General features: G+C 44.5%; 6 non-coding genes across 6 annotated transcripts; 3 read left to right on the top strand and 3 right to left on the bottom strand.

Moving 5' to 3' along the window:
* TRNAR-UCG (transfer RNA arginine (anticodon UCG)) lies at positions 1–73 on the top strand. Its single transcript has one exon. It is a non-coding gene; the product is annotated as a tRNA-Arg (tRNA).
* Positions 74–3,068: 2,995 nt separating this feature from the next.
* TRNAQ-CUG (transfer RNA glutamine (anticodon CUG)) lies at positions 3,069–3,140 on the bottom strand. The gene has a single exon. It is a non-coding gene; the product is annotated as a tRNA-Gln (tRNA).
* A 6,661-nt stretch (positions 3,141–9,801) lies between these two features.
* Positions 9,802–9,874, top strand: TRNAR-UCG (transfer RNA arginine (anticodon UCG)). The gene has a single exon. It is a non-coding gene; the product is annotated as a tRNA-Arg (tRNA).
* A 2,995-nt stretch (positions 9,875–12,869) lies between these two features.
* Positions 12,870–12,941, bottom strand: TRNAQ-CUG (transfer RNA glutamine (anticodon CUG)). Its single transcript has one exon. It is a non-coding gene; the product is annotated as a tRNA-Gln (tRNA).
* A 6,661-nt stretch (positions 12,942–19,602) lies between these two features.
* On the top strand, positions 19,603–19,675 carry TRNAR-UCG (transfer RNA arginine (anticodon UCG)). The gene has a single exon. It is a non-coding gene; the product is annotated as a tRNA-Arg (tRNA).
* Positions 19,676–22,670: 2,995 nt separating this feature from the next.
* Positions 22,671–22,742, bottom strand: TRNAQ-CUG (transfer RNA glutamine (anticodon CUG)). The gene has a single exon. It is a non-coding gene; the product is annotated as a tRNA-Gln (tRNA).
* Positions 22,743–23,252: the final 510 nt, after the last annotated feature.

The following is a 23,252-nucleotide window of genomic DNA, read 5'->3' as shown; positions in this document are numbered from 1 at the left end:
GACCGCGTGGCCTAATGGATAAGGCGTCTGACTTCGAATCAGAAGATTGAGGGTTCGAGTCCCTTCGTGGTCGGGGACGTTTTGTACATTTAAATTATCTTTGCTTTTATAGGAAAAGTTGATGATGTCCGCATCTGGAAATCCAGATGTCATATTTTGGAAACTAAAGCCGGCTACAGAGAAGACCATGAGATGCTCCTCAACACCATTCGTGTGCAAATGCTTAGGAAATACTGTCAGCCCATTGTATGGCTTCAGGTCGGAAGAGGGTTGTGTGTGCTGGCACGCATTGGGGGAGATTCATCCAATTTGCACTGCTCTAGTGCAGGAGCAGGGAAGGTATTTGTCTGGTTGTAGTGACAGTGAAATTACACAATATGGCTGCATGTTTGCAGTGCTGAAACGTTAACATCCGCACCGTTGGAAGCACCCAAAACACGAACACAAACATTGCGGCGTTAGGCCTGGAGCTAAGAGATGCACATGAAGGGTTTTGTAGCGCCCTAATTCCAACACATCTTTTGTCATTACGCTGGTGCTTAGCATAAACCTTGTCATTACAACAGTTTTGCTCATTGTAGCCCCAGCACAATGACAACATGCTGCTTGTTTTACCACCGGTGTAATAACAACATGTGCACGAGTGTTCAAGCTGGTAATGTTACCTTAGCAAATGTGGTAATTGTGTCTTCACTAAGGTTTCCGGAAATGCTTTCAAGGCATCAGTGCAGCGACCAGTATGCATCTGGATGTTGAACTGGCTCTACAAAAAGCAATTCATGCCCAGTTAAAAATAGCTCTAAATGCCGACTTTTCACAGCATCAGTATACTCCTACTTTGCATCATCCTGACATACTTCCAATTTGCAAATTGCATGTCATGTCATAATAAAGCAGGATGTGGTGGTCAGCCATATTTTCTGCCACCAAGCGCTCCAACAGAACCAGCACATCATGTTACAGGTATCCCGACAAAATATAGCCATCAAAAATAGTCTGTGAAAATGTCGTGGTGAAAATACCTCTGCAGTGAAAACGATGCCAAGCAAAAAGTAGTCAAAAACGCAGCTGAAAAGTAGCCAAAATTGGTAGTGTTGCTACAGTAATTGTTAGGTAAAAGAGTATTTAGTGGGCTTGTTATTGCCTGGTTTAGGGTTAGGGGAAGGATAGGGGTTAGGGTTAGAGTAAATATGTTCAGGTTTGGTTAGTGGTTAGACGAGATTCTGTGTCAGCTGAAGGGTTTGGGTATTGGTTTGGGGAAGTGTTAAGGAAATGGATACAGAGGATGGAAAGGGCTGGTGGTGTTGGCGTAGGATAGCAGTTAGGTTAAACCTAGTGGTTAGGGTAAAGTAATCATTAGGGTAAGTGTTAGAGTTGCAATTAAGGTAAGGTTAGTATTACAGGAAGGGTTTGGGTCAGGGCTAGGGCTGTGTAATTTGTGGCGACCTGGTGATTGTATTGGAGACAGGTTCACTGTTGATTTGCTCTTTATTTTGCATTCGCTAATATGCAAATAAAGTGCATTCGTGTGCTGAAGGGTTCCTGTTCTGTGAGAATTTAGGGTAGGATAAGTGGTGTAATTCGAGTTAGGGGACGGTTTAGGAATGGAGTTCATATTTAGGGTTGCAGCCTTGTGCTTTTGTGTATTTAAAAATAGGTGTTTTGGTGACCTTATTTACTGGCAACATTTTCAGACCTGGCATAGTTTTTATTGAATGACTAACTTTATTAAAATGACTTTTTGCTGACTACATTTACCTGCAGACATTTTCACATAGAACCATGTTAGATATTACAAGAAGGCTGGAGATAAGTCTATAAGAGGCCAGTATGGCGGGGTCCAGTGTTGGTTTCTTTATAAGCATGAAGGTAACGCCTGCCGTGTTCATATGGGGGACAAACCAGCGGAAAAGATGGGGTTGATCAGATGAGCCTCTTAAAGGCATTGAAGGAAAAGCTGTTCCAGGGCCACAGCTGAGCCAGTGGATTTGAGCTTATTGATCAGTTCAAGGACAGCGGCAGCATCCACCCATTGTGAGGGGAAGCAAAGCACCTTTTCTCGTCCTGGGCACAGGCAAGGCAGCTGGCAGGGATCTATGTCCATTGCAGGAACATACAGATTCCGTGTTTTAGTAATGATTTGCCGGAAAGTGAAAAATAAATCAAGACTTTCAAAGAGAAATGCAGATGGGAGATATAAGGGAAACATGATTTATGTTAAGATGGTTTCTAGAGATGCTGCCAAAACAACATATTACATTTTATAACCATACTATATAGGCACATATGTTTTCATGCACATCACGTGCAAAACCAAGACACACGCGGTAACGAGCGGGAAAACTCAGCAAATGGTTCTTACTTCTTGAACCAGTTGTCCGTTTTCCTTTTCAGTGAATTAAACGTGTAATAACATTCCATTGGTGTCAATCTGAAAAACATGTAAAAGCAACAACAACATACATGGATATGAAAGAAAGACTGAGAAGACATATAGTCCTTGAAGTGGCGAGTCTCAAGGTCTGCTGGTTCACATTAAATAAGAGGAGGAAATAGGTTATGTGGGAGTTTGATACATAACCAGCTCAATGTGATTGAACTGTTTTAGGGGTACAAAGAGAGTACATCTAAAAAAAAAGAGGTATTAGATAGAGGGTCCCCTGTCAGTTCCAGGCGATAAAACATGCACCGAAAAAAGGGATTCTGCGGTCATGGGAGAGTCATCAACTTACATTTAGGACAGTAAGCAAGGACGTAGATTTAGGACAGTAAGCAAGATTAATGAGCACAGAATGTTAGATGCTATGCAACTGTTTCCCGAATACTTTGCTGACCTGCTGCTCAGAGAGAACACTAAGAGATGAAAGGCAGAGAAATTGAAGTTCTGTTGCAGAAACCTGGGAACGCCTTCTCTGTTTAAATAAAGACTATGAAAGTACCATGTGTACCGTCTCCAAACACACAAGTCACTTCTGCCACCATTTGCAAGTAAAAATAGCAAGACACGTCCTGTTAACATTAAGTCGACATAACATTTTTATGTCAAATGTTTTTTTTCAAAAAAAACTAGGTCCCACCGAGATTTGAACTCGGATCGCTGGATTCAGAGTCCAGAGTGCTAACCATTACACCATGGAACCACGTGAGCAGTACTTTCCAGTCCCTCAATATACTCTGTTCAAGAAGGAGAAGTACATGCAGTAGCATATTTTTGTTATCTACTGTAATTCTAGTTTAAGATTTCACCTTTTTGCAGAAAAGCATAGCCAAGCGTCCAATCAGTGAAATTTCATGAGCAAATCTGGAAAATCCAGAATGACTCCTTTCATGATTGAGATTTTATTATTTAGAAGAGAAAACATGGATATTGTACGGGAATACAGGTATCTCACTAACACAATCACTCAACGTCCCACTTGCAGGGGCAGGAGGGCAGGGACCCTTACTAGCAGCGCTTCTGGTAGCCATGCACAACTCGCCATTCTCTTATCTACGCTGTTGGCGCTAACCTATTCCTAATTAGCGTATAATAAAGAGATTGGGTTTGCATGGGTTGGACTAAATAGGAGGACTAATATAAAAGAAGCTGTTTTCAAGGACTCAGTAGCGCCACCTGCAGACTGTATAGTATAACACTGAACCCTATAACAAAAACAGGACAAATATAGACAACTCTGGGTTTGTAACTGGCAACAAATGCAGGAATAATAAACTTAGAAATTCGTGGGTAGTCGAAACAATATTTTCAATGGAAAGAAAAAAACCTGAACTAAAGTGCAAAACAATTAAACTGCTGCATTTGAAAGGAAGATCAGCTATTGATCAACGTATAAGGCAAGAAAATAAGCCAGTTTAGGTAAATGGTATAAACAATCGCGTTCCCCTACGGATACGAATGGAGGAATACATATTTAAGCCTTTCGTGCTGGGGTGGGAAGGTGAGCGTATGTCACTGCTAGTTCACTATAAATCCCACAATGCACTTAAAGAGGTATTACCCAAATTGTTCCGAAAATATTGATCGCATGGTAGAGTTGACCCAATTCGGTCACTACCATTAGTTCGAATTTTTTCCAACAATTTGGGTGCCAAAATACCGGAACATGAGGAGCAGGGTTTGGAGGTGTCCCCTGCTCCCCATGTTAGGTATCTGTAGCCTCAGGGATTGCGGGGGTGTCCCCTGCATACTTAACAATGGAGGAGGTGGACAAAAATGGGCTGGGCCCCCGTTGTCAATGAACAGACAAAACGGGGGCCCGAGCAGTTTTACTGCGGGGGCAGATGACCCAGATCCCATAAATCAAGGTTATGGTATGTTACTGGGTTTTATACCCGATCCAGCGCCATTTGCATGGTCTCCAGGGGCTCCGCAGGATCTTAGAGAGAGGGATGGGTTACATTAGTGAGGAGAAGAGGGAAATGCAAGATGGCTTTGCTTTTGTGTTGACGCATGCACACTGGAAGTATCCTGCACTCTATGTGTGGATCGGTTGCCAGGTGTTCTGTGCCAAAAGCATGAAGGTGTTTTTGCATGAAGGGGTGCTTTATATGCCTGTGGTGCCAAGGGATGTTCTGCCATGGGTTGTGGTATGTAAGTTGGTTGCAGAGGTGCAGTGTTCTGATGTTTGATATTGGTTGGGAGGGGTGTTCAAATGACATGCATGGGCGGCTTTGCTGGTGTGCCTGTTTTGTATGAAAAGTAGAATTTGAGCATGTAGTGCAGAGAGCAGTCAAAGTCCATGGTCCAGGTGGGTGAGGACCGCACAAAATCTGGAATCCACATTTAGCAGAACATCACATGGCAGAGCAAGGCTGAAAAAGACATGAAGGGCTAAAGAAAGCATTAGACGTCTCTCGTTTCATGCCTTGGTTGTGGTTTACCTTATTTTTGTACTTTTTGTAATACGTGCAACGCCTTGGATGAAGGTACTATATTGATGTTTAATAAATAAATTATACCAGCACATGAAAAATGCCAAACAAGGCAAAAGAAATGTGAGTCCTTCCTGTGCTCCTACCACTGGCGTCTGCAGAGAGCTTCCATTTCACTTTCTCACTTTGCTACTGTCAAACCGTGTCTCTCCCTCTCTTTTGCTCTCCCTCTCAAATAGATACATTGTATCCCATGTGCAACAGGGATCTTGGAATTGGGAGATGAAGGGAAGGAGTAAGGGAGACACTCCACGCATTGCCATAAAAGAAGTGCTATGGGTTATGGGAGACACAAACCTCGGGTTCAATTAAAGTTCGGCGTGAAATATGAATGCCCTGGGCAAACATTTCACTTTCCTGACTAAGTTGGTTGGCAGGCTGTGAGCCAATTTAGCTCTCAGCCTAACTTGCTCAGGGGCTGTGCTCAGTGGCCTCTTCTGACACTTTGTCATAGCAACGCTTGCCTTTCTCGGGCAAACAGAGGAGGGGTGGCTGTGATGGAAGAGTAGCATAGAAAGTATATGAAAGGAATCTTAACCAGCCCAGGTGGCCCAAAGGACTGGACACTTGCTTCTTAGCCAAGAGATTGTTGTTTTGGTTGCCATCCTTTATAAAGTGCTGCATTTTGATAAATGATCCAGCACTTCTTCTCAAAGAGTTGTAAGTGCTGTGAAGTGCACCCATATGGATGCGAGCAGGGGTGGCCCCAGCCCTTTGCTTGGGATTGCTTAAGCACTCGCACATTGAGGAGGTTGCAGGCATAAGGCAGCACTAAACTGACATTTAGTCTGGGGCACCAATTGGAAAGGGGGCCTTCAGCAAGATCTTGTAAACGTTCTCATCTTGTAGAGCAGACCATCTACCAGCAAACACTCATTAATGTTACAACAGAAGGAAACATACACTGGCAGAGGACACAAGCCTGCCCACACACAATCAATATATCCCTATGACGTAGACAAACACTTTATTGCTCAGCCCAGCCTTTAGATGGTTCACAACTCTAAGGACTAGCATCTATTTGTTAAACTAAATATCCTCTGAATTGGGATGAAAGATGCATCTAATGGGCCAAAGTAATGCCTAATAGCTATTAAGCCTCCTAGGCTCAGAGGAGGGGGAGGATCGACAGCCCAAGGGTAAATGACCCCAATCGCAACCAGCTTTCAAAACTGTCATCCTGCCCCCCAGGATACCTCGCATTTGTTTTTGAAAAAAGAAATAGATTTTCTACGCAGTTTTCTCATGTTTTGGGCTCGGTGCAAAAGGTTTTTGTTTTATTTTGTCTTATTGTGTTGACTTTTTTGGAAAAAGTTTTCTTATTGTATAGGTACATTGTGGACTCTTATGTCCCAAATGAGGGCAGCCGACACAGAGCAGGACGCAATAACGCCGCGCACAACGAATAATTAGGGCCCCTCAAGAGCCCAGCTGTAATCACAGGACCAATCGCAGTATACCACTAAGGACCCCATAGGGGGCTTTGGACCATACTACATAGCCTTGAAAAGGACCCACGGGTCGACCTCACCTCTGATACCGTTGTGGGTGCCACTAGGTCAGTTATGGTGCGTACCTTGTCTGGGCCTGGCTTCGTTCCCTCGTCTGAAAAGGCGTGTCCATAGAATCGCAGCTTCTTTTTCTTTATGTTGCATTTGTCAAAATTTAGAGTGAGGCCTGGCGTTTGCAATGCTTCACATACCATAAGTGCCTGATCGTGTTCATTCTGTCAGGTTTTGTATACCAAAATGTCATCGCTGTAATTAAAATCGGACTTTATCGATAACAGTACTTACCTGATGGCTTCCTGAAACATCTCTGCTGCCGAAGAGATGCCGAAATTAAGGCATATATATCTAAAAAGGCCACTATGTGTCGCATATGTGATGATCACATGGGATGAGGGATGCAGTCCCAGCTGGTGATATCCTTGAGATAGATCAAGCTTGTAAACTGTTGTGGCTCTGTTAAGCTGCACGATCATATCTCTATTTTTGGTCTGCGGCGGCGTTCTCCTTGGATGGCTGTGTTGGCTACGCTCATGTCGAAGCATATCCTGATGCGCCTTCCTTCCTTGGGAACCACCACTAGGGGTGAAATCCATGGTGTGGGCCCTACCGCCTTCTTAATGATTTCATTTTGCTACAGCTGTTGAACCTCCTGAGACACTGCCTGTTGCAAATGAAACCAAACCCTCCGGGGCTGTTGGGGTACTGGGCGCACCTTTTCATCGATGTGGAGCTAGTTGACGCTCCATTTCTATTTTCCCAGTCCCTTGAAGAGGGTCGGTATTTGTTTATCGCACTTGTTCTTTAGAAATGGGTCTGTGTGATAATCTTGCCACACTGTGCGTTAGCTGTCGGGGCCCCATACCGCACCTTACCACTTCTGTATCTTGGCAGTTTATATACATGAGTCCTATTGATTTCACCGTTTTGTAACTGAGCAGGGACCACCCATCTATAGGGCTTCTTATCACGTGTATCGTGGCGTTGGCCGAGCGTCCTCGTTGTGCGAGTGTCAGTTGAAATTGACGAATGGATGTGTAGTTACTGAGGTGTGCAACCCACACGGATGGCTATTGAGCCTGGATCTTTCTCTTTTGCAGTATCTTCCTAGCACCCATTTTGAGAAATTTGTGTTCTCCCATGATGCTCACTGTTGCTCCAATGTCCATGAGGAAGCAATGTGTAGCAGGCCCCATGTCAATCATCACCCTTGGGCCTTCCTCGGCTTCCTGGTCCCCTTGCATTAGATTAAAATATTCGTCTGTGTAGTCTATATAAAACTCCTGTAGCATTTCCACATTATCTCAGTGGCTTTTAAATTCATTCTCGTATGGATCAGCATAATCCACGTACTAGTGTGGTATTTCTTTGTATGTCGCCACCTCAAATTTCAGAACCGGTTCCATCGCTCTGATCACTCTTTGTGGCATCTGCGAGTATGGCCGTGGTATCCTCCATGTTGTTTGTTGGGAAGCCCTCATTGATGGTCTCCACATGGTTGTCTGTGGTGGCCTTGCTGTCAGAAAAGGTCTGCCTTCTTGGCACACGGTGTGAAAGTGTCCTTCTCTTCCACATTTGGAGCATGCCTCACAAATTGCTGGGCATGTTCCGGTGTGCGGAAATGCGAATCCGCATCTGAAACATATCCGTTGTGGTCTAGCTGACTGCCTGTTTGTTGGTATGGATATCGAGTAGGCCCCCTCGAGGTAACTGGTCCTCCCATGAACCGGTTGACCGGCCCTCTTGGTGTCATGAGAGCAGCCACCGTTTCATCTTTCTCTGTCTTCTTTTTCTGTGTTTCAATGGCTGTGGTCTGCAGATCTACCCTCTCATGCACTCTGGCCAGCTCAATGACTGTGTCAATGGTCAGCGGCTGCTTCAGCAACTGCTTCCAGAATGTAGACGATGTACACCCTTCTATCACCCTCAGCCTAGTAGACTCATCATCAGCAAAGCTCGCAAACGGCAGTGTATTAATTTCTGTAGTCGCTGTTGGGCTGGATGATTAATTTCTTGTTCAGTGCCCCCACACGGGTGTCATACGGTGTTCTTTCTTCTTACGGTATGGTCTTTATTTTACCGTTCATCTCATTGCCCAACACATTTGTGATCATGCCAGATATGGCCAGAGACTTTTCTTACCCTGCAGCACCTATGAAATCGGTGAAATCTTGCACCCATTCTGCCCACCGGGGACCTTTGTCGAATTGGAGCTGCAATGGGAATGGTGGGGGTTTTCAAAGGAAAGTGGCCCTTGCGCTTGAACTCTGCCTTGCTTGCTGCTCAGCTGGCTGCTCGTCCATCTTGCTGCTGTTCCAGGCCTCCCGGTGATGCAAATACCTCCTGGTCCACACCTTCTGTTTACCGGTTGCCTTTATCCTTTAATGTTCTCATCTTTTCTTACCCCTCTGTGGCGGATACAGGTATGGCAATGCAGCCGGGCCTGTTGCGTCAAAGGAAACAGCTGAGCAGAGTACATCCTCATAGTGTACGTGGACTTCCTGACCTAGGTCTCTGGATGAGGGCACGGGACGCCACACAGTGCTGGTGGCAAGCGGAGTTGCGGATCACAGCGGAACAGTAATGTTGGAACGCAGACCATCCTGACCTCGGAGTCTGGATGCCGGCATGGGACGCCACTGCAGTCAGTGTCAAGTGGAACTGCGGACTGCAGTCGCGTAGGAACTGCAGAGTGCAGTGGACGTCTCTCGCGGCGTGGGACTTATGGCTTGTCGCCAGTTGTTGCATTTGGGCCTAAAGGGTCTGCATTCAACTCCGTCTATTGACTAATGTTTTCTCCCCTTACTCCTCCTCTTCCTCTCAGACCCTTGTGACCTAGCATGGTCACTCCGTTAAAGCTGCTTCTGCCAGCTCACAACCCCCCACATTTTCATAAGCTTGTGGATCTAGGAAGCGGCTGTATGTTGTTTTTGGTGTTGCTTTTTTTTTTTATAAGTGTGCATAAGGAAGGCGCTGTGGCTTGTGGTGATGCAGGTGACCAGGACACATCTTCATCTATTTAGTTAATTAGATGAACATGAGAGCTGCATCGATTAAGACACAGCCTCAGAAGTCCACGGATAGAGAGAATACAGGCGGAAAAGGAGAGAACAATATTTGGGGACAGGCGGGGATGAAGCGAGACAGAGAGAAAGAAGTAAAACGCGTGAGAGACTGGTTCCTGTACTTTAGATCTGGGCTGTATATTTAAATGGGTCTTCATCTTAATATGTGTTCAACATATCACTTCCATAAAGAATGAGGGGATTGACTCTGGTCTAACCTCATAGACAGACAAGATAGCATATGCAATGTGATGGAGGACGCTATTTATATAAGTATACAGATGTTGCAACCAGTGGACCGCGTGGCCTAATGGATAAGGCGTCTGACTTCGAATCAGAAGATTGAGGGTTCGAGTCCCTTCGTGGTCGGGGACGTTTTGTACATTTAAATTATCTTTGCTTTTATAGGAAAAGTTGATGATGTACGCATCTGGAAATCCAGATGTCATATTTTGGAAACTAAAGCCGGCTACAGAGAAGACCATGAGATGCTCCTCAACACCATTCGTGTGCAAATGCTTAGGAAATACTGTCAGCCCATTGTATGGCTTCAGGTCGGAAGAGGGTTGTGTGTGCTGGCACGCATTGGGGGAGATTCATCCAATTTGCACTGCTCTAGTGCAGGAGCAGGGAAGGTATTTGTCTGGTTGTAGTGACAGTGAAATTACACAATATGGCTGCATGTTTGCAGTGCTGAAACGTTAACATCCGCACCGTTGGAAGCACCCAAAACACGAACACAAACATTGCGGCGTTAGGCCTGGCGCTAAGAGATGCACATGAAGGGTTTTGTAGCGCCCTAATTCCAACACATCTTTTGTCATTACGCTGGTGCTTAGCATAAACCTTGTCATTACAACAGTTTTGCTCATTGTAGCCCCAGCACAATGACAACATGCTGCTTGTTTTACCACCGGTGTAATAACAACATGTGCACGAGTGTTCAAGCTGGTAATGTTACCTTAGCAAATGTGGTAATTGTGTCTTCACTAAGGTTTCCGGAAATGCTTTCAAGGCATCAGTGCAGCGACCAGTATGCATCTGGATGTTGAACTGGCTCTACAAAAAGCAATTCATGCCCAGTTAAAAATAGCTCTAAATGCCGACTTTTCACAGCATCAGTATACTCCTACTTTGCATCATCCTGACATACTTCCAATTTGCAAATTGCATGTCATGTCATAATAAAGCAGGATGTGGTGGTCAGCCATATTTTCTGCCACCAAGCGCTCCAACAGAACCAGCACATCATGTTACAGGTATCCCGACAAAATATAACCATCAAAAATAGTCTGTGAAAATGTCGTGGTGAAAATACCTCTGCAGTGAAAACGATGCCAAGCAAAAAGTAGTCAAAAACGCAGCTGAAAAGTAGCCAAAATTGGTAGTGTTGCTACAGTAATTGTTAGGTAAAAGAGTATTTAGTGGGCTTGTTATTGCCTGGTTTAGGGTTAGGGGAAGGATAGGGGTTAGGGTTAGAGTAAATATGTTCAGGTTTGGTTAGTGGTTAGACGAGATTCTGTGTCAGCTGAAGGGTTTGGGTATTGGTTTGGGGAAGTGTTAAAGAAATGGATACAGAGGATGGAAAGGGCTGGTGGTGTTGGCGTAGGATAGCAGTTAGGTTAAACCTAGTGGTTAGGGTAAAGTAATCATTAGGGTAAGTGTTAGAGTTGCAATTAAGGTAAGGTTAGTATTACAGGAAGGGTTTGGGTCAGGGCTAGGGCTGTGTAATTTGTGGCGACCTGGTGATTGTATTGGAGACAGGTTCACTGTTGATTTGCTCTTTATTTTGCATTCGCTAATATGCAAATAAAGTGCATTCGTGTGCTGAAGGGTTCCTGTTCTGTGAGAATTTAGGGTAGGATAAGTGGTGTAATTCGAGTTAGGGGACGGTTTAGGAATGGAGTTCATATTTAGGGTTGCAGCCTTGTGCTTTTGTGTATTTAAAAATAGGTGTTTTGGTGACCTTATTTACTGGCAACATTTTCAGACCTGGCATAGTTTTTATTGAATGACTAACTTTATTAAAATGACTTTTTGCTGACTACATTTACCTGCAGACATTTTCACATAGAACCATGTTAGATATTACAAGAAGGCTGGAGATAAGTCTATAAGAGGCCAGTATGGCGGGGTCCAGTGTTGGTTTCTTTATAAGCATGAAGGTAACGCCTGCCGTGTTCATATGGGGGACAAACCAGCGGAAAAGATGGGGTTGATCAGATGAGCCTCTTAAAGGCATTGAAGGAAAAGCTGTTCCAGGGCCACAGCTGAGCCAGTGGATTTGAGCTTATTGATCAGTTCAAGGACAGCGGCAGCATCCACCCATTGTGAGGGGAAGCAAAGCACCTTTTCTCGTCCTGGGCACAGGCAAGGCAGCTGGCAGGGATCTATGTCCATTGCAGGAACATACAGATTCCGTGTTTTAGTAATGATTTGCCGGAAAGTGAAAAATAAATCAAGACTTTCAAAGAGAAATGCAGATGGGAGATATAAGGGAAACATGATTTATGTTAAGATGGTTTCTAGAGATGCTGCCAAAACAACATATTACATTTTATAACCATACTATATAGGCACATATGTTTTCATGCACATCACGTGCAAAACCAAGACACACGCGGTAACGAGCGGGAAAACTCAGCAAATGGTTCTTACTTCTTGAACCAGTTGTCCGTTTTCCTTTTCAGTGAATTAAACGTGTAATAACATTCCATTGGTGTCAATCTGAAAAACATGTAAAAGCAACAACAACATACATGGATATGAAAGAAAGACTGAGAAGACATATAGTCCTTGAAGTGGCGAGTCTCAAGGTCTGCTGGTTCACATTAAATAAGAGGAGGAAATAGGTTATGTGGGAGTTTGATACATAACCAGCTCAATGTGATTGAACTGTTTTAGGGGTACAAAGAGAGTACATCTAAAAAAAAAGAGGTATTAGATAGAGGGTCCCCTGTCAGTTCCAGGCGATAAAACATGCACCGAAAAAAGGGATTCTGCGGTCATGGGAGAGTCATCAACTTACATTTAGGACAGTAAGCAAGGACGTAGATTTAGGACAGTAAGCAAGATTAATGAGCACAGAATGTTAGATGCTATGCAACTGTTTCCCGAATACTTTGCTGACCTGCTGCTCAGAGAGAACACTAAGAGATGAAAGGCAGAGAAATTGAAGTTCTGTTGCAGAAACCTGGGAACGCCTTCTCTGTTTAAATAAAGACTATGAAAGTACCATGTGTACCGTCTCCAAACACACAAGTCACTTCTGCCACCATTTGCAAGTAAAAATAGCAAGACACGTCCTGTTAACATTAAGTCGACATAACATTTTTATGTCAAATGTTTTTTTTCAAAAAAAACTAGGTCCCACCGAGATTTGAACTCGGATCGCTGGATTCAGAGTCCAGAGTGCTAACCATTACACCATGGAACCACGTGAGCAGTACTTTCCAGTCCCTCAATATACTCTGTTCAAGAAGGAGAAGTACATGCAGTAGCATATTTTTGTTATCTACTGTAATTCTAGTTTAAGATTTCACCTTTTTGCAGAAAAGCATAGCCAAGCGTCCAATCAGTGAAATTTCATGAGCAAATCTGGAAAATCCAGAATGACTCCTTTCATGATTGAGATTTTATTATTTAGAAGAGAAAACATGGATATTGTACGGGAATACAGGTATCTCACTAAGACAATCACTCAACGTCCCACTTGCAGGGGCAGGAGGGCAGGGACCCTTACTAGCAGCGCTTCTGGTAGCCATGCACAACTCGCCATTCTCTTATCTACGCTGTTGGCGCTAACCTATTCCTAATTAGCGTATAATAAAGAGATTGGGTTTGCATGGGTTGGACTAAATAGGAGGACTAATATAAAAGAAGCTGTTTTCAAGGACTCAGTAGCGCCACCTGCAGACTGTATAGTATAACACTGAACCCTATAACAAAAACAGGACAAATATAGACAACTCTGGGTTTGTAACTGGCAACAAATGCAGGAATAATAAACTTAGAAATTCGTGGGTAGTCGAAACAATATTTTCAATGGAAAGAAAAAAACCTGAACTAAAGTGCAAAACAATTAAACTGCTGCATTTGAAAGGAAGATCAGCTATTGATCAACGTATAAGGCAAGAAAATAAGCCAGTTTAGGTAAATGGTATAAACAATCGCGTTCCCCTACGGATACGAATGGAGGAATACATATTTAAGCCTTTCGTGCTGGGGTGGGAAGGTGAGCGTATGTCACTGCTAGTTCACTATAAATCCCACAATGCACTTAAAGAGGTATTACCCAAATTGTTCCGAAAATATTGATCGCATGGTAGAGTTGACCCAATTCGGTCACTACCATTAGTTCGAATTTTTTCCAACAATTTGGGTGCCAAAATACCGGAACATGAGGAGCAGGGTTTGGAGGTGTCCCCTGCTCCCCATGTTAGGTATCTGTAGCCTCAGGGATTGCGGGGGTGTCCCCTGCATACTTAACAATGGAGGAGGTGGACAAAAATGGGCTGGGCCCCCGTTGTCAATGAACAGACAAAACGGGGGCCCGAGCAGTTTTACTGCGGGGGCAGATGACCCAGATCCCATAAATCAAGGTTATGGTATGTTACTGGGTTTTATACCCGATCCAGCGCCATTTGCATGGTCTCCAGGGGCTCCGCAGGATCTTAGAGAGAGGGATGGGTTACATTAGTGAGGAGAAGAGGGAAATGCAAGATGGCTTTGCTTTTGTGTTGACGCATGCACACTGGAAGTATCCTGCACTCTATGTGTGGATCGGTTGCCAGGTGTTCTGTGCCAAAAGCATGAAGGTGTTTTTGCATGAAGGGGTGCTTTATATGCCTGTGGTGCCAAGGGATGTTCTGCCATGGGTTGTGGTATGTAAGTTGGTTGCAGAGGTGCAGTGTTCTGATGTTTGATATTGGTTGGGAGGGGTGTTCAAATGACATGCATGGGCGGCTTTGCTGGTGTGCCTGTTTTGTATGAAAAGTAGAATTTGAGCATGTAGTGCAGAGAGCAGTCAAAGTCCATGGTCCAGGTGGGTGAGGACCGCACAAAATCTGGAATCCACATTTAGCAGAACATCACATGGCAGAGCAAGGCTGAAAAAGACATGAAGGGCTAAAGAAAGCATTAGACGTCTCTCGTTTCATGCCTTGGTTGTGGTTTACCTTATTTTTGTACTTTTTGTAATACGTGCAACGCCTTGGATGAAGGTACTATATTGATGTTTAATAAATAAATTATACCAGCACATGAAAAATGCCAAACAAGGCAAAAGAAATGTGAGTCCTTCCTGTGCTCCTACCACTGGCGTCTGCAGAGAGCTTCCATTTCACTTTCTCACTTTGCTACTGTCAAACCGTGTCTCTCCCTCTCTTTTGCTCTCCCTCTCAAATAGATACATTGTATCCCATGTGCAACAGGGATCTTGGAATTGGGAGATGAAGGGAAGGAGTAAGGGAGACACTCCACGCATTGCCATAAAAGAAGTGCTATGGGTTATGGGAGACACAAACCTCGGGTTCAATTAAAGTTCGGCGTGAAATATGAATGCCCTGGGCAAACATTTCACTTTCCTGACTAAGTTGGTTGGCAGGCTGTGAGCCAATTTAGCTCTCAGCCTAACTTGCTCAGGGGCTGTGCTCAGTGGCCTCTTCTGACACTTTGTCATAGCAACGCTTGCCTTTCTCGGGCAATCAGAGGAGGGGTGGCTGTGATGGAAGAGTAGCATAGAAAGTATATGAAAGGAATCTTAACCAGCCCAGGTGGCCCAAAGGACTGGACACTTGCTTCTTAGCCAAGAGATTGTTGTTTTGGTTGCCATCCTTTATAAAGTGCTGCATTTTGATAAATGATCCAGCACTTCTTCTCAAAGAGTTGTAAGTGCTGTGAAGTGCACCCATATGGATGCGAGCAGGGGTGGCCCCAGCCCTTTGCTTGGGATTGCTTAAGCACTCGCACATTGAGGAGGTTGCAGGCATAAGGCAGCACTAAACTGACATTTAGTCTGGGGCACCAATTGGAAAGGGGGCCTTCAGCAAGATCTTGTAAACGTTCTCATCTTGTAGAGCAGACCATCTACCAGCAAACACTCATTAATGTTACAACAGAAGGAAACATACACTGGCAGAGGACACAAGCCTGCCCACACACAATCAATATATCCCTATGACGTAGACAAACACTTTATTGCTCAGCCCAGCCTTTAGATGGTTCACAACTCTAAGGACTAGCATCTATTTGTTAAACTAAATATCCTCTGAATTGGGATGAAAGATGCATCTAATGGGCCAAAGTAATGCCTAATAGCTATTAAGCCTCCTAGGCTCAGAGGAGGGGGAGGATCGACAGCCCAAGGGTAAATGACCCCAATCGCAACCAGCTTTCAAAACTGTCATCCTGCCCCCCAGGATACCTCGCATTTGTTTTTGAAAAAAGAAATAGATTTTCTACGCAGTTTTCTCATGTTTTGGGCTCGGTGCAAAAGGTTTTTGTTTTATTTTGTCTTATTGTGTTGACTTTTTTGGAAAAAGTTTTCTTATTGTATAGGTACATTGTGGACTCTTATGTCCCAAATGAGGGCAGCCGACACAGAGCAGGACGCAATAACGCCGCGCACAACGAATAATTAGGGCCCCTCAAGAGCCCAGCTGTAATCACAGGACCAATCGCAGTATACCACTAAGGACCCCATAGGGGGCTTTGGACCATACTACATAGCCTTGAAAAGGACCCACGGGTCGACCTCACCTCTGATACCGTTGTGGGTGCCACTAGGTCAGTTATGGTGCGTACCTTGTCTGGGCCTGGCTTCGTTCCCTCGTCTGAAAAGGCGTGTCCATAGAATCGCAGCTTCTTTTTCTTTATGTTGCATTTGTCAAAATTTAGAGTGAGGCCTGGCGTTTGCAATGCTTCACATACCATAAGTGCCTGATCGTGTTCATTCTGTGAGGTTTTGTATACCAAAATGTCATCGCTGTAATTAAAATCGGACTTTATCGATAACAGTACTTACCTGATGGCTTCCTGAAACATCTCTGCTGCCGAAGAGATGCCGAAATTAAGGCATATATATCTAAAAAGGCCACTATGTGTCGCATATGTGATGATCACATGGGATGAGGGATGCAGTCCCAGCTGGTGATATCCTTGAGATAGATCAAGCTTGTAAACTGTTGTGGCTCTGTTAAGCTGCACGATCATATCTCTATTTTTGGTCTGCGGCGGCGTTCTCCTTGGATGGCTGTGTTGGCTACGCTCATGTCGAAGCATATCCTGATGCGCCTTCCTTCCTTGGGAACCACCACTAGGGGTGAAATCCATGGTGTGGGCCCTACCGCCTTCTTAATGATTTCATTTTGCTACAGCTGTTGAACCTCCTGAGACACTGCCTGTTGCAAATGAAACCAAACCCTCCGGGGCTGTTGGGGTACTGGGCGCACCTTTTCATCGATGTGGAGCTAGTTGACGCTCCATTTCTATTTTCCCAGTCCCTTGAAGAGGGTCGGTATTTGTTTATCGCACTTGTTCTTTAGAAATGGGTCTGTGTGATAATCTTGCCACACTGTGCGTTAGCTGTCGGGGCCCCATACCGCACCTTACCACTTCTGTATCTTGGCAGTTTATATACATGAGTCCTATTGATTTCACCGTTTTGTAACTGAGCAGGGACCACCCATCTATAGGGCTTCTTATCACGTGTATCGTGGCGTTGGCCGAGCGTCCTCGTTGTGCGAGTGTCAGTTGAAATTGACGAATGGATGTGTAGTTACTGAGGTGTGCAACCCACACGGATGGCTATTGAGCCTGGATCTTTCTCTTTTGCAGTATCTTCCTAGCACCCATTTTGAGAAATTTGTGTTCTCCCATGATGCTCACTGTTGCTCCAATGTCCATGAGGAAGCAATGTGTAGCAGGCCCCATGTCAATCATCACCCTTGGGCCTTCCTCGGCTTCCTGGTCCCCTTGCATTAGATTAAAATATTCGTCTGTGTAGTCTATATAAAACTCCTGTAGCATTTCCACATTATCTCAGTGGCTTTTAAATTCATTCTCGTATGGATCAGCATAATCCACGTACTAGTGTGGTATTTCTTTGTATGTCGCCACCTCAAATTTCAGAACCGGTTCCATCGCTCTGATCACTCTTTGTGGCATCTGCGAGTATGGCCGTGGTATCCTCCATGTTGTTTGTTGGGAAGCCCTCATTGATGGTCTCCACATGGTTGTCTGTGGTGGCCTTGCTGTCAGAAAAGGTCTGCCTTCTTGGCACACGGTGTGAAAGTGTCCTTCTCTTCCACATTTGGAGCATGCCTCACAAATTGCTGGGCATGTTCCGGTGTGCGGAAATGCGAATCCGCATCTGAAACATATCCGTTGTGGTCTAGCTGACTGCCTGTTTGTTGGTATGGATATCGAGTAGGCCCCCTCGAGGTAACTGGTCCTCCCATGAACCGGTTGACCGGCCCTCTTGGTGTCATGAGAGCAGCCACCGTTTCATCTTTCTCTGTCTTCTTTTTCTGTGTTTCAATGGCTGTGGTCTGCAGATCTACCCTCTCATGCACTCTGGCCAGCTCAATGACTGTGTCAATGGTCAGCGGCTGCTTCAGCAACTGCTTCCAGAATGTAGACGATGTACACCCTTCTATCACCCTCAGCCTAGTAGACTCATCATCAGCAAAGCTCGCAAACGGCAGTGTATTAATTTCTGTAGTCGCTGTTGGGCTGGATGATTAATTTCTTGTTCAGTGCCCCCACACGGGTGTCATACGGTGTTCTTTCTTCTTACGGTATGGTCTTTATTTTACCGTTCATCTCATTGCCCAACACATTTGTGATCATGCCAGATATGGCCAGAGACTTTTCTTACCCTGCAGCACCTATGAAATCGGTGAAATCTTGCACCCATTCTGCCCACCGGGGACCTTTGTCGAATTGGAGCTGCAATGGGAATGGTGGGGGTTTTCAAAGGAAAGTGGCCCTTGCGCTTGAACTCTGCCTTGCTTGCTGCTCAGCTGGCTGCTCGTCCATCTTGCTGCTGTTCCAGGCCTCCCGGTGATGCAAATACCTCCTGGTCCACACCTTCTGTTTACCGGTTGCCTTTATCCTTTAATGTTCTCATCTTTTCTTACCCCTCTGTGGCGGATACAGGTATGGCAATGCAGCCGGGCCTGTTGCGTCAAAGGAAACAGCTGAGCAGAGTACATCCTCATAGTGTACGTGGACTTCCTGACCTAGGTCTCTGGATGAGGGCACGGGACGCCACACAGTGCTGGTGGCAAGCGGAGTTGCGGATCACAGCGGAACAGTAATGTTGGAACGCAGACCATCCTGACCTCGGAGTCTGGATGCCGGCATGGGACGCCACTGCAGTCAGTGTCAAGTGGAACTGCGGACTGCAGTCGCGTAGGAACTGCAGAGTGCAGTGGACGTCTCTCGCGGCGTGGGACTTATGGCTTGTCGCCAGTTGTTGCATTTGGGCCTAAAGGGTCTGCATTCAACTCCGTCTATTGACTAATGTTTTCTCCCCTTACTCCTCCTCTTCCTCTCAGACCCTTGTGACCTAGCATGGTCACTCCGTTAAAGCTGCTTCTGCCAGCTCACAACCCCCCACATTTTCATAAGCTTGTGGATCTAGGAAGCGGCTGTATGTTGTTTTTGGTGTTGCTTTTTTTTTTTATAAGTGTGCATAAGGAAGGCGCTGTGGCTTGTGGTGATGCAGGTGACCAGGACACATCTTCATCTATTTAGTTAATTAGATGAACATGAGAGCTGCATCGATTAAGACACAGCCTCAGAAGTCCACGGATAGAGAGAATACAGGCGGAAAAGGAGAGAACAATATTTGGGGACAGGCGGGGATGAAGCGAGACAGAGAGAAAGAAGTAAAACGCGTGAGAGACTGGTTCCTGTACTTTAGATCTGGGCTGTATATTTAAATGGGTCTTCATCTTAATATGTGTTCAACATATCACTTCCATAAAGAATGAGGGGATTGACTCTGGTCTAACCTCATAGACAGACAAGATAGCATATGCAATGTGATGGAGGACGCTATTTATATAAGTATACAGATGTTGCAACCAGTGGACCGCGTGGCCTAATGGATAAGGCGTCTGACTTCGAATCAGAAGATTGAGGGTTCGAGTCCCTTCGTGGTCGGGGACGTTTTGTACATTTAAATTATCTTTGCTTTTATAGGAAAAGTTGATGATGTACGCATCTGGAAATCCAGATGTCATATTTTGGAAACTAAAGCCGGCTACAGAGAAGACCATGAGATGCTCCTCAACACCATTCGTGTGCAAATGCTTAGGAAATACTGTCAGCCCATTGTATGGCTTCAGGTCGGAAGAGGGTTGTGTGTGCTGGCACGCATTGGGGGAGATTCATCCAATTTGCACTGCTCTAGTGCAGGAGCAGGGAAGGTATTTGTCTGGTTGTAGTGACAGTGAAATTACACAATATGGCTGCATGTTTGCAGTGCTGAAACGTTAACATCCGCACCGTTGGAAGCACCCAAAACACGAACACAAACATTGCGGCGTTAGGCCTGGCGCTAAGAGATGCACATGAAGGGTTTTGTAGCGCCCTAATTCCAACACATCTTTTGTCATTACGCTGGTGCTTAGCATAAACCTTGTCATTACAACAGTTTTGCTCATTGTAGCCCCAGCACAATGACAACATGCTGCTTGTTTTACCACCGGTGTAATAACAACATGTGCACGAGTGTTCAAGCTGGTAATGTTACCTTAGCAAATGTGGTAATTGTGTCTTCACTAAGGTTTCCGGAAATGCTTTCAAGGCATCAGTGCAGCGACCAGTATGCATCTGGATGTTGAACTGGCTCTACAAAAAGCAATTCATGCCCAGTTAAAAATAGCTCTAAATGCCGACTTTTCACAGCATCAGTATACTCCTACTTTGCATCATCCTGACATACTTCCAATTTGCAAATTGCATGTCATGTCATAATAAAGCAGGATGTGGTGGTCAGCCATATTTTCTGCCACCAAGCGCTCCAACAGAACCAGCACATCATGTTACAGGTATCCCGACAAAATATAGCCATCAAAAATAGTCTGTGAAAATGTCGTGGTGAAAATACCTCTGCAGTGAAAACGATGCCAAGCAAAAAGTAGTCAAAAACGCAGCTGAAAAGTAGCCAAAATTGGTAGTGTTGCTACAGTAATTGTTAGGTAAAAGAGTATTTAGTGGGCTTGTTATTGCCTGGTTTAGGGTTAGGGGAAGGATAGGGGTTAGGGTTAGAGTAAATATGTTCAGGTTTGGTTAGTGGTTAGACGAGATTCTGTGTCAGCTGAAGGGTTTGGGTATTGGTTTGGGGAAGTGTTAAAGAAATGGATACAGAGGATGGAAAGGGCTGGTGGTGTTGGCGTAGGATAGCAGTTAGGTTAAACCTAGTGGTTAGGGTAAAGTAATCATTAGGGTAAGTGTTAGAGTTGCAATTAAGGTAAGGTTAGTATTACAGGAAGGGTTTGGGTCAGGGCTAGGGCTGTGTAATTTGTGGCGACCTGGTGATTGTATTGGAGACAGGTTCACTGTTGATTTGCTCTTTATTTTGCATTCGCTAATATGCAAATAAAGTGCATTCGTGTGCTGAAGGGTTCCTGTTCTGTGAGAATTTAGGGTAGGATAAGTGGTGTAATTCGAGTTAGGGGACGGTTTAGGAATGGAGTTCATATTTAGGGTTGCAGCCTTGTGCTTTTGTGTATTTAAAAATAGGTGTTTTGGTGACCTTATTTACTGGCAACATTTTCAGACCTGGCATAGTTTTTATTGAATGACTAACTTTATTAAAATGACTTTTTGCTGACTACATTTACCTGCAGACATTTTCACATAGAACCATGTTAGATATTACAAGAAGGCTGGAGATAAGTCTATAAGAGGCCAGTATGGCGGGGTCCAGTGTTGGTTTCTTTATAAGCATGAAGGTAACGCCTGCCGTGTTCATATGGGGGACAAACCAGCGGAAAAGATGGGGTTGATCAGATGAGCCTCTTAAAGGCATTGAAGGAAAAGCTGTTCCAGGGCCACAGCTGAGCCAGTGGATTTGAGCTTATTGATCAGTTCAAGGACAGCGGCAGCATCCACCCATTGTGAGGGGAAGCAAAGCACCTTTTCTCGTCCTGGGCACAGGCAAGGCAGCTGGCAGGGATCTATGTCCATTGCAGGAACATACAGATTCCGTGTTTTAGTAATGATTTGCCGGAAAGTGAAAAATAAATCAAGACTTTCAAAGAGAAATGCAGATGGGAGATATAAGGGAAACATGATTTATGTTAAGATGGTTTCTAGAGATGCTGCCAAAACAACATATTACATTTTATAACCATACTATATAGGCACATATGTTTTCATGCACATCACGTGCAAAACCAAGACACACGCGGTAACGAGCGGGAAAACTCAGCAAATGGTTCTTACTTCTTGAACCAGTTGTCCGTTTTCCTTTTCAGTGAATTAAACGTGTAATAACATTCCATTGGTGTCAATCTGAAAAACATGTAAAAGCAACAACAACATACATGGATATGAAAGAAAGACTGAGAAGACATATAGTCCTTGAAGTGGCGAGTCTCAAGGTCTGCTGGTTCACATTAAATAAGAGGAGGAAATAGGTTATGTGGGAGTTTGATACATAACCAGCTCAATGTGATTGAACTGTTTTAGGGGTACAAAGAGAGTACATCTAAAAAAAAAGAGGTATTAGATAGAGGGTCCCCTGTCAGTTCCAGGCGATAAAACATGCACCGAAAAAAGGGATTCTGCGGTCATGGGAGAGTCATCAACTTACATTTAGGACAGTAAGCAAGGACGTAGATTTAGGACAGTAAGCAAGATTAATGAGCACAGAATGTTAGATGCTATGCAACTGTTTCCCGAATACTTTGCTGACCTGCTGCTCAGAGAGAACACTAAGAGATGAAAGGCAGAGAAATTGAAGTTCTGTTGCAGAAACCTGGGAACGCCTTCTCTGTTTAAATAAAGACTATGAAAGTACCATGTGTACCGTCTCCAAACACACAAGTCACTTCTGCCACCATTTGCAAGTAAAAATAGCAAGACACGTCCTGTTAACATTAAGTCGACATAACATTTTTATGTCAAATGTTTTTTTTCAAAAAAAACTAGGTCCCACCGAGATTTGAACTCGGATCGCTGGATTCAGAGTCCAGAGTGCTAACCATTACACCATGGAACCACGTGAGCAGTACTTTCCAGTCCCTCAATATACTCTGTTCAAGAAGGAGAAGTACATGCAGTAGCATATTTTTGTTATCTACTGTAATTCTAGTTTAAGATTTCACCTTTTTGCAGAAAAGCATAGCCAAGCGTCCAATCAGTGAAATTTCATGAGCAAATCTGGAAAATCCAGAATCACTCCTTTCATGATTGAGATTTTATTATTTAGAAGAGAAAACATGGATATTGTACGGGAATACAGGTATCTCACTAACACAATCACTCAACGTCCCACTTGCAGGGGCAGGAGGGCAGGGACCCTTACTAGCAGCGCTTCTGGTAGCCATGCACAACTCGCCATTCTCTTATCTACGCTGTTGGCGCTAACCTATTCCTAATTAGCGTATAATAAAGAGATTGGGTTTGCATGGGTTGGACTAAATAGGAGGACTAATATAAAAGAAGCTGTTTTCAAGGACTCAGTAGCGCCACCTGCAGACTGTATAGTATAACACTGAACCCTATAACA

This window comes from Ambystoma mexicanum (assembly GCF_040938575.1).
Source record: "Ambystoma mexicanum isolate Mex_15411 chromosome 12 unlocalized genomic scaffold, UKY_AmexF1_1 Mex_chr12_unloc.2, whole genome shotgun sequence".
NCBI classification, from domain to species: domain Eukaryota; kingdom Metazoa; phylum Chordata; class Amphibia; order Caudata; family Ambystomatidae; genus Ambystoma; species Ambystoma mexicanum.
Note: the sequence above shows the minus strand (reverse complement) of the source record. Positions and strands in the feature narration are given on the sequence as shown.